A 12,055-nucleotide genomic window follows, 5' to 3' on the forward strand; every position below is an offset into this window, starting at 1 on the left:
GTTTCATAAGATGTCCTGTCTTGGACCATCTCACAGCAGCAACTTTCCCTTCGTGAGCTGCTGGAAGCTGGGGAGGAAAGTCAATAAGCTTTAGCGAAATCACTGTGATTACTTCAGGATATGAAACGAGGAAACTGTTGAGTGCAGAGTTGAAAGTTGGGGCGGGGCAGCACTTTTGTTTAAGGAGGCATTGCCCCCTCTTGTCCCAGAGTAGAGCCCCGTTGGGACAGTGGGCTGTAGCTGGAGTTCCTGCAGAGAACCCACACAAACACAGGGAGAACATGCAAACTCTACATGGAAAGGCTAACCACTGTGCCATCATCCTGCCCTCTGTTTCTCCCAGCAGCTGACTTCTGATGGGCTTCGTTAAAAATGTTCAAATGTTTCTATTAATATTTTATTATAACATAAATAGATGATGTTAGACAGAAATATATAGATATTAATGATACTTTGGATCACTTCACTTCTTCTAATTTCATGTCTTAATCTTTCTGAAACTGAAGAAACTAATTGAAACTAATTTTGTGACGTAAGTAAGATTTGATCTGTGTAACAGTCTGTGGTCACTGCTGTCTGATGCTCCTCTTCATTAGGACGATGGGAGCAAATGTCTCTCTAAAATTCCTGTGTAAGCCTCAGTCATGTGCTTTGCTGCTTTTTCTGATGAGTCAGCGGAGATCAGAGCACATACGGCTTTATAGAGAGACGAAACCATCACAGCAGACAAGAGTCAAACTCATAGTATGAATTCTGTTTAACACAGTTTTAAATGTTTTAGTTTTTCATTCGATATTATTAGTATGACAAAGATGGCGAGCAGCCATGTAGAGATCTTCATAACCAATTTGGCTGAAACTGTGTTCTCAAATATGGGTTTAGATGTATTTTACATTCTTATAATAACCTTATTACAGACACAATAAAATCAAGTTTATCATCACACCAGGTCATTTACCACCTGCAGGGCCATAAAGAGACTGGTCTAGGACCAGCATGCACTGGGGTGAGCCTATGTTTTTGTTTTGTTTTTTTGTTTTTTTGTTTTTTTTACCAGAGCAGGAGAAGCAGCAGGAAGTAACAAAAATCGATCTTGTTATTGCCAAACTGGATGAATGAACCATAAAAAAGTTTGGACAGTGGACTTCTTTTGCCTGCGTACAAAATATTATCTCAGTGCAGCAGTGGCTTGTGGATTTTTAATTGTGGGATGTTTGGTTTGTCAAACAAAAGGAATGTGAGGGACAGAGTTTTTCTTTTTTAGAGGTACTTTTACAACAGGGAAGGTTTTTGTCGTTAGCAGAAACGCTCAATAGACAGAAAAACAAACGCAGCCCTAAAAGAAAATTACCGTGAAGTGAGGGAAACAGCCTTTCCTGCTCCGATTGCTGACACACCGTGTGTACGGACAGATAGGAAAAAACAAAAAACAGATGAGAAAAACATCGAGTTGACAACAAATAACGCTTCTAAATGATTTTATTACCGCGAGAGATGAAACAGACAGCCGCTGGATGGGGATAAAAAGCGGGGAGGAACAAGCATATGCGCCGATGCAGACACGGGCGAATTCACGCAAGTGGACTACGGTACGTGTGTGAGTTTTACATTAATTTCGATGTCAACGCTAAATTAACTTTTTAAGAATCTTTGTACACTTGTTACTTACAGGCGATAAATGTAATTATTGAAGGCAGTTCTACGATAATTACATTTATGGAAGGACTGCCTGATTCCTTTTACTGCGGTCAAGTGAGCCCTCACTTACGAAGTCACAGTCAAGCTAGCCGCCCCGCCAGCCGCACCTAAAATGTGGTTGCACTACTCTTACGTATATTACGGTACGGATGAAGACCGGCTTAGAAACGCAGTCTTTTGTGTCCTGACACTATTTTGCTTCAATATCCACTCCCAGTTTTGGTTCATCTCCACTCTTCACCCCATGATCCACAGCCAAAATTACTGTACGATTCAGAGAAAATTAACAATAACATTTACCCAATATACAGTACTGTACTTTTAATATCTTCAACTTTTACCTCAGATTACAGGAAAACTGTAAGAGGTGACGCAGATATTTCACTGGATTCTGACTCTGGGTGACCCCCACTCTTCACCCTGTCATCCACAGACAAATTTACTGTACGGTTTTTGAGAAAAGTGATAGTAAACTTTGCACAATTTACTCTACTGTACTCTATATATTCCCATCTTTCACCTCAGATTACAGGAAAACTGTAAGAGGTGACGCAGATATCTCACTGGATTCTGACTCTGGGTGACCCCCACTCTTCACCCTGTCATCCAGAGCCAAATTTACTGTACGGTTTTTGAGAAAAGTGATAGTAAACTTTGCACAATGTACTCTACTGTACTCTATATATTCCCATCTTTCACCTCAGATTACAGGAAAACTGTAAGAGGTGACGCAGATATTTCACTGGATTCTGACTCTGGGTGACCCCCACTCTTCACCCTGTCATCCAGAGCCAAATTTACTGTACGGTTTTGAGAAAATTGATAGTAAACTTTGCACATTTTACTCTACTGTACTCTATATATTCCCATCTTTGACCTCAGATTACAGGAAAACTGTAAGAGGTGACACTGATATCTCACTGGATTCTGACTGTGGGTGACCCCTACTCTTCACCCTGTCATCCACAGACAAATTTACTGTACGGTTTTCCTGAAAATTGATAGTAAACTTTGCACTATTTACTGTACTGTACTCTATATATTCCCATCTTTGACCTCAGATTACAGGAAAACTGTAAGAGGTGACGCAGATATTTCACTGGATTCTGACTCTGGGTGACCCCACTCTTCACCCTGTCATCCAGAGCCAAATTTACTGTACGGTTTTTGAGAAAAGTGATAGTAAACTTTACCCAAATTACTCTACTGTACTCTATATATTCCCATCTTTCACCTCAGATTACAGGAAAACTGTAAGAGGTGACACTGATATCTCACTGGATTCTGACTGTGGGTGACCCCTACTCTTCACCCTGTCATCCACAGACAAATTTACTGTACGGTTTTTGAGAAAAGTGATAGTAAACTTTGCACAATTTACTCTACTGTACTCTATATATTCCCATCTTTCACCTCAGATTACAGGAAAACTGTAAGAGGTGACGCAGATATCTCACTGGATTCTGACTCTGGGTGACCCCCACTCTTCACCCTGTCATCCAGAGCCAAATTTACTGTACGGTTTTTGAGAAAAGTGATAGTAAACTTTGCACATTTTACTCTACTGTACTCTATATATTCCCATCTTTCACCTCAGATTACAGGAAAACTGTAAGAGGTGACGCAGATATTTCACTGGATTCTGACTCTGGGTGACCCCCACTCTTCACCCTGTCATCCAGAGCCAAATTTACTGTACGGTTTTTGAGAAAATTGATAGTAAACTTTGCACATTTTACTCTACTGTACTCTATATATTCCCATCTTTGACCTCAGATTACAGGAAAACTGTAAGAGGTGACACTGATATCTCACTGGATTCTGACTGTGGGTGACCCCTACTCTTCACCCTGTCATCCACAGACAAATTTACTGTACGGTTTTCCTGAAAATTGATAGTAAACTTTGCACTATTTACTGTACTGTACTCTATATATTCCCATCTTTGACCTCAGATTACAGGAAAACTGTAAGAGGTGACGCAGATATTTCACTGGATTCTGACTCTGGGTGACCCCCACTCTTCACCCTGTCATCCAGAGCCAAATTTACTGTACGGTTTTCCTGAAAATTGATAGTAAACTTTACACATTTTACTCTACTGTACTATATATATTCCCATCTTTGACCTCAGATTACAGGAAAACTGTAAGAGGTGACGCAGATATTTCACTGGATTCTGACTCTGGGTGACCCCCACTCTTCACCCTGTCATCCAGAGCCAAATTTACTGTACGGTTTTTGAGAAAAGTGATAGTAAACTTTACCCAAATTACTCTACTGTACTCTATATATTCCCATCTTTCACCTCAGATTACAGGAAAACTGTAAGAGGTGACACAGATATTTCACTGGATTCTGACTGTGGGTGACCCCCACTCTTCACCCTGTCATCCAGAGCCAAATTTACTGTACGGTTTTTGAGAAAAGTGATAGTAAACTTTACCCAAATTACTCTACTGTACTCTATATATTCCCATCTTTCACCTCAGATTACAGGAAAACTGTAAGAGGTGACGCAGATATTTCACTGGATTCTGACTGTGGGTGACCCCCACTTTTCACCCTGTGATCCACAGACAAATTTACTGTACAGTTTTCCTGAAAAGTGATAGTAAACTTTACCCAAATTACTCTACTGTACTCTATATATTCCCATCTTTCACCTCAGATTACAGGAAAACTGTAAGAGGTGACGCAGATATTTCACTGGATTCTGACTCTAGGCCATCTCCACTCTTCACCCTGTGATCCACAGCCGAATTTACTGTACGGTTTTCCTGAAAATTGATAGTAAACTTTGCACTATTTACTCTACTGTACTATATATATTCCCATCTTTGACCTCAGATTACAGGAAAACTGTAAGAGGTGACGCAGATATTTCACTGGATTCTGACTCTGGGTGACCCCCACTCTTCACCCTGTCATCCACAGACAAATTTACTGTACGGTTTTTGAGAAAAGTGATAGTAAACTTTACCCAAATTACTCTACTGTACTCTATATATTCCCATCTTTCACCTCAGATTACAGGAAAACTGTAAGAGGTGACGCAGATATTTCACTGGATTCTGACTCTGGGTGACCCCCACTCTTCACCCTGTCATCCACAGACAAATTTACTGTACGGTTTTCCAGAAAAGTGATAGTAAACTTTGCACATTTTACTCTACTGTACTCTATATATTCCCATCTTTGACCTCAGATTACAGGAAAACTGTAAGAGGTGACGCAGATATTTCACTGGATTCTGACTCTAGGCCATCTCCACTCTTCACCCTGTCATCCACAGACAAGTTTACTGTACGGTTTTTGAGACTGCTGTGTTAACAGAGTATGACAAAGGCTAAGAAAATGTACTGCCTAAAATAATATCAAATTTAAACAACTAATTACAAAATTGCTACACCTGCTGTTATTGCCAGGTGTTCGATAGAGCATTATTTAGTCATAAAAAATACATATCATTGACATATCATCAGTAAAAGAAATACTCTCACTATGCAAGACATGTTTGGAAATTCAGTTAATAAATATTGTATGAAATCTATACAGATGTTTGAAGGTATAATGCAAAGCATGTTTGTTTCTTATGGCTTACAAATGTGTTTTCCTTTAACAAAATTTACATTTCATTTATACAGTTTCGCAGACGAAACAATAAAATAGGTTTCCTGAACTGTTCTTCATGGCCCAAATTTTGAATCCTTTTGAGGGTGATGCATTATCCATGAAGGTGGGCAATTTGTTCATTGATCTCTGACCCTCACTGACTCTGACGCCTCCTAATTCTGCTTCCAGCCTTGCTGATTAATTTGTTCTTCCTTTTGGCATCCCTGTCACTGATGCTGTCACCAGTTGTACACAACATCTCTGCTTGTCCACCAGTCTAATCTGTAATTCAGGTGAACCCAGAATTACCTGTATCTTTGTAATGTTTCAAAAAATATACACTATATGTTGATGTGCATTGTCCCACCTTTCTTTCCTTTATAAGTAAGAATCTCTATGGTTTTAATGACAATTCATATACAGATTGCGGATGACATTTTATTCAACACTGAAATAAGTTCCTCACCAGCATACTGTAGTACAATTTCAGCCCACCGTTAATAAACCCATCCAATGCAGCGTTATCAGAGAAATTATGCAAGTGTTATGTTTGTATGTACTAGTAATCTATTTATCATTTATCATGACTCCTGCTCTGATGATTATTTTCTTCTCCTTCTGTAATTTTAATAGATAAAGGATGTTGAACATTAAGCTCCAAACAGGATGAATGAGGAAGACCACAGAGGAGAATCGTGGATGTAGTGAAAGAATACATGCAGATGGTTTTTTTTATGGTGGAGGAGCAACTTCTGATACCATCTTAAAGAAAAAACACATAAAATTGAAGAGTAAAAATAATGACAACAATATGTCTAAATTTTGTATTAATTTTTCAGAGCAAATGCAGTCTTGTCATGGTCAGAGTTGCCCACTCATATTTGACTAATTCAAATAAAATTACTGAATTTAAATGCTTATGTTCTAATAAAAGGCATTGTTTAATACTTCTGCCATGACAACCCAAATAAATCAATGAGAGGGAAACGGGAAGATTAGTCATCAGGCAAGGTTTACTGTTCATTTACCATGCCTTGATAAAAGTAAGCTTAACAAAAGAAAAAGGCTGTGGACGAGAACCGGGCGGCTGAGCCAGATCAAAGACATTACTAAAACAAAAAGATGCCAACAGCTTCCCTAAAGTGGAAATCTAATAATATGCAAAACAAAAGGCCTGTGTAACTGCTTGACACATAAGGTCAGTCACAGGATACAAAAGTGTCATCACCTGCCTAACCTAGTGTTTTTAACACTTAAAGCTCATTTGAATGTGTTTGGGGTACTCCGATCTTATCTGTCCAGCCTCACACCCAAACACTCTATTCACACACACAGACACCTACTAACAAAAGTTCAAAGACAGTCAGAAGCCAACCTGGCCTGGGAGCTGTTTTTTTAAATTATCCCAGGCAAGCGATTGGTCTACTGTTCCCCAGATCAGCCAATAGAGACGTGCCAATTACCTTTGCATTGGACAATAGAATGAGGCTTGACACGTGAAAGACAAGAGTAACAGAAAACACAGAGCTGGATGCCATGGCATGCAACAGATGTTGTTCCATGCTCATTTTTGATTGTCTCAGTAAATATGTTAAGTGCACAAACGTTGAAAATCTAACTCACTCACTTGTCCAATAGAAAATAATATTTTCCTCTTTGTTTGTTAATTTTCATGTTACTATAAGTAATAGTAGTCTTAGAGGTATAAAAACAATTTTCAATTCTCATAATTTATATGAAAGTCTTTAATCACATCTTTTACAATATATTTTAAGCAATATGCTTTTGTCTTTTTCTCTGACACTCAGTGTCTTTAACATTAATATTATGAATTACCTATACAATATCTTGCCTTTTGATTGCAGGTTTCATACATTTTTTTGTTTTTTTCATACTGTAACTCATAGAAATATTTCTGCCAATACTATTTTGATTATATTTTATACATGACATTAAAAGGTTGTACATTGCCTTAACATTTTTTAGTTTTTGCTTCATTATTAGAATTAAATTATTATTTTTTGTTAATTCAATGCAAACTGATGTGTGGGACAAGAGTCACATGACATATAGCCAACCCACCTTTGATCTTTCGGTATTTATTGAGTCGTTGCATCGTACGGACAGATAACGTAGCTTTCATTGCGACAGGAAACGGTTATATGTGGTTACGCTGTCATTACATATACTTATTATTAGTACACTGAACTTTTCTTCGAGGCCTACGTGGACAAAAATTTTCGGTTTACCCACCAACAATAAAATGGAAAGGTGAGTAATTAACACTAAAAATTGAACTATTAACAAGAAACGAGAACATTCTAGCCATTTCATGCCAGTTATTTTCCTCAGTCTAATTATAGAAAATTGTTTTAGATTGTTTGGGCTTTGTATATAGTCTTCATCCAGAAATGTGTCTAAAATCATAATTTTTAGAATTTGAAAACTTTAATAATATTGATATACTAACCGATGATGGAGCATATATATATAGAAATATAACATATAGCCTACCTAAGATTAGATTTTGTACTCTTAGGCGTACATTTAAAAGTAACACACTCCATTTAAGCGTAGTTAAAACTTTTGATGTTGTATCTTTTTTAAATATAAATATTCATTAAGAAAAAGAAGTGATAACACATTGAGATAATTGAAAGATATGTAACATTTTGTAGTACTGAAAAAATACGTTAAAACAAAATCCATGTTTGGTTGAATTAGTTGTAAAACAACCATAATAAGTAACAGTGTTCACCATGATAAATAACTCATCTCACAAAAGTCTTTTTGTCACATAAGGTCATAAATTCTCTTTTAAGCATTTGCACTGGGTATTACCAGATTTAAATTTTCATTGGCTTGACACAATGACTCTTTCATGTCGTTGTGATTGTGATAATGATTGTAAAATACGTTCAGAGCAACGGTCTTTAACAGCTTGTCTTTGTGGTTTAGGAGCCACTCAAAATGTATATCTAACAGAGTATAACATTATTAATACTAATAAATCAGGTAGGGAATGTGTATTATACACAGTGAATTAGTGCTTGTGTTTTTAACTATAGTGTTGATTACAGTAATTTGCACTGTGAATTTTAAAACTTAGAACTTAGTGATAGTGTATTAGCAAATAAACATTAAAAGGACTGTGTTAGTTAGCACTTGTATGTCCAAAATCTAACTGCTACCAGTTATGTTGTTGGCATAGAAAAATGCACAAAAAGATTTTTCCGCATCATGCGTTTTGGACATCACTAGAGTGTGGGTACTTGGAGTGCCCCAAAATGTTTTCTGAAGTCTATTAAACTTAAATGAAGAGTTCACATTTATGCTGTTTCATATGTTATTGTTGATCAGCATTGCAAGGTTGATCTCAGGATAACAGATATGTTCATATGGTTTGTTTTTCTTTGTATTAATTTTCATTTGTCTCAAAATTTCAGGACCTGCACTTTTTCAGTTTTTGGAAAGGCAAGTAATTTAACAAAAATAATGTGATACATTATTGTGGTGTAAGTGATACAGATTGAACAAAGATGTGTTAATGTCACTGTTCTCTTTACATAAAAGGCACGGACAATTTCAAAATCCCTGCCAAATATATTAGAGGTCATTCACAAGTATGCTGAACCCGGGACCAGTCTAAAGACCTACAGTATTCACAAAGTGCATGGCTTTTGGGAAAATGTCTCAAGAGATTTGGGAGTGCCTAATACATGTCTTAATAGGAAAAAAATTCTCAAAGCAGTCCTGCAGTATGAAAAGGTAAGCAATGTGTTTTCACAAAGTATTTATATTTATTCCATTTAAAAAAAAAAAGTTTAAAAAAAAGAACAGATATTTCTTTGGTAGAACTTCCTGTAATAAAAATTATTATGCAAAAATCAAATATTTTTACAGACCACATCAGGGTAGAGGGTCCCTTGCTACAGACTGATTTTCCTACTGCAGAGACAACACTTGGAGATGATGTTCCTTCCATTGTAAGAAATGTGTCATACACTTACTGTCAGATTTAAAATTTTGAAGCCATTATGACAACCTTATCCAGCTATAGTAGAGATCCAGCTTTTTAGATACAAATAAAACAAATTCACTCCAAAATGTCATCTTTAAAATAATTTAAATCTTGAAACAGAGTAATAATGAGTCATATGGAGAGCAAGAAAGTAGATTACAATAGGCTTAACAGCAAGTAAACACATACCAAAGCAAATCACCAAACCATGAGGTGTAGAGCCTTAAGCACCCACAGGACAGCCTCACAAAGACCTGAGTGTCAGATCTGACCTCCACTTTAAAGGAGTAACCAACTCATCCTCCTGCTGCTGACTAACTTTTCACTCCTTGTCTTCCACCCTTCTAATTTCTCCATTTGATCTTGTTATTGCCCAATCAAGTTCCAAAATCTGAATCAGAATATTACTTTATCATTTACAATAATTATAGTACTATATTCCTTTGCTGAATATTTTTTCCCTTATAAAACCGTCATTACATAGTGATTCCTTTCAAAATATTTTGTAATAATGTATGTTAACAAAGACATACAGATATTTCAGTCTAATTGTTATGTTTTAATTTATTTGTGATTCGTTAGAATGAGGAAGACATTGTTGTTGCGCCAAAGTCTCCACAATCTGTAGGAAATGTACCTTTACCTTCAAGAAAAGAGGTAATTATTTGTATATTATTTAGTATTACATTGTGATACCTTGGAAAAACATTAATTTGTAAATTAACGAAAACGCTTTCTCTTCCCAGGATGCACTTCAAAAACTGTAGAGAGCGGCATCCATACCCCAGACACACAATCCTCGAGAGTGACTCTAAATCTTCATCTTCAAATGCAAATGCTAAGGTAATTTCATAACTTTTGCTGTTTTAATGCACAACAGAGAAAGAAAACACGGAGTTTATATTTTTGTTAAACACTATCAGGATGTAATTATTATATTAAAATTTTGTCTTTTAAATGTAATCCAAAGTTTAAATTTAAAGTTAAAATCTTTTGTGATGATCTTTAGAGGTAAAATAAATATTTCTTAGTCATATTCACTTACTTGTACTATGGGTTCATTAGTGAAATTGTAACATAATGATGCTGTTTCATAGAGACACTGTAGTGACAAACATTGAAAGTATTTATATATTTTTTTGAAATATATATCTGTATGTTGCAGAGGAATGAATCAGATGAATCAGCTAAGGTCAACACAGACAGTAGCAGTTCAGGAGAAAGATTTTCACATCTGGTTTGCCACAGCAGAAAACTTTCTTTTTCATAAATGAGAATGAATGGAAGGAGTTACGGCAACATCAGTCAGGAAGACTATTTAAAGGACTGCAGTGGACAAATATAATTGCTAGTGGAATCAGAACCCTTAATCCGTACTGCAGTTTTGGATTTCGGAGACACAGTGTGAAAAAACTCTCTTCAAGATCAAAGGCACCGGTTTTCAGGTGTATGGGGTACTGCAGATTTCAGGACTGCCCTGTTACTGTGGATGTGGTGGTTTATGACGAAGAGACACTGAAAGCAGAAGTCGCTTTTTAAAGGAGGTGAGGTCTGCCATAATAACAAAGAGCTGAAAAGGCGGCCTGTGCGTGCACAATCACGTCAAAGTGCTGGAGAACTCCTCAAAAACAAATTACCAAGGAGCTTGTACTTGGAGTCTTTACAGAAAGTGCCACAAAAGGTGATCCAATCTGGCAACAGGGATGATGCTCCAACAAAAGAAGTCTTGAAAAACATTGCATGGTCTGAAAGAAAAGCCAGTAGAGCAGATCCCAACGAGTTGATGAGCTTTACAAAGATAATTCAACAGTATCAGGACACTGAAAAGGACGTACTGCAGAAGATTCTGATGCATCCAAAGGGCATAATGCTGTGGTCTAAGAAAACCTTGTCAGTTTTTCATCAAAGATGCAAAGAAGACATTGTGTACTTTGATGCCACTGGAAGTATAATAAGAAAAGAAAGTGCTGGAAGGCCACCATATTATGTGTATGAGTTGGTTGTCAGAAACCCATCCAAAGGTGCTTCTCCTCTTCCAGTTGCTACATATGTCACATGTGACCACACTACTGCCTCTGTGACATACTTCTTGCAGGCCTTTCAGACTGATCTGGTAAGAGCATTTGGTAATCGGGCCTACAACAGGCCTGTCATGTTCATGTGTGATGGATCCCTAGTACTCCTTCGATCCATTTCCATGACATTCTGCAGAACAAGTCTAGAGGATCTGCTGCAGAAGTACTATGTCTTACTCACTGGCCAGCATTCAGCACAGCAATTCAACATTCCCATTCTTCATCGATGTTTGAGCCATGTCATGAAAAATGCCAAGGACCTTTGTAAAAAACAGTGAGTACATTTATATCAATAATTAAAAAAGAATACAAGATTTGTAATGTAAAGGCCCTACTAACAGTGATTTCATTCGTTCATTTTCCCAGCATTCCAGAGAACTACAGGCTTGGAATGCATGTGTTTGGGCTCCTTGCGTGCTGTGATAACTTAAAAGACATGGATGATGTTGTCCATAGTGCAGCAATAGTGTTTTGCAGTCCTTGTAGTGGAAGGAACGTAACAAAACACTACAACAACTTGAAAATCCTTATGCAAAAAAGGGGACCCTGGATTTGGATGAAAAGACTGTGATTGCTGAGGACTACAAGGTTAGCTAAGATTTATTATTTAAGTAATCTTATTAATAACTTTTTTACTTGTGTATGT

The 12,055-nt window shown here is 37.0% G+C and overlaps 1 long non-coding RNA gene across 1 annotated transcript; it reads left to right on the forward strand.

Annotated features, from left to right (window-relative positions):
- Nucleotides 1-9,225: 9,225 nt before the first annotated feature.
- Nucleotides 9,226-10,131, forward strand: LOC120436466. Its single transcript, XR_005610458.1, has 3 exons — nucleotides 9,226-9,299; nucleotides 9,917-9,991; nucleotides 10,081-10,131. It is a non-coding gene; the product is annotated as an uncharacterized LOC120436466 (long non-coding RNA).
- The last annotated feature ends 1,924 nt before the right edge of the window (nucleotides 10,132-12,055 follow it).

The sequence above is a fragment of the Oreochromis aureus genome, linkage group 3 (assembly GCF_013358895.1).
Source record: "Oreochromis aureus strain Israel breed Guangdong linkage group 3, ZZ_aureus, whole genome shotgun sequence".
Taxonomy (NCBI): domain Eukaryota; kingdom Metazoa; phylum Chordata; class Actinopteri; order Cichliformes; family Cichlidae; genus Oreochromis; species Oreochromis aureus.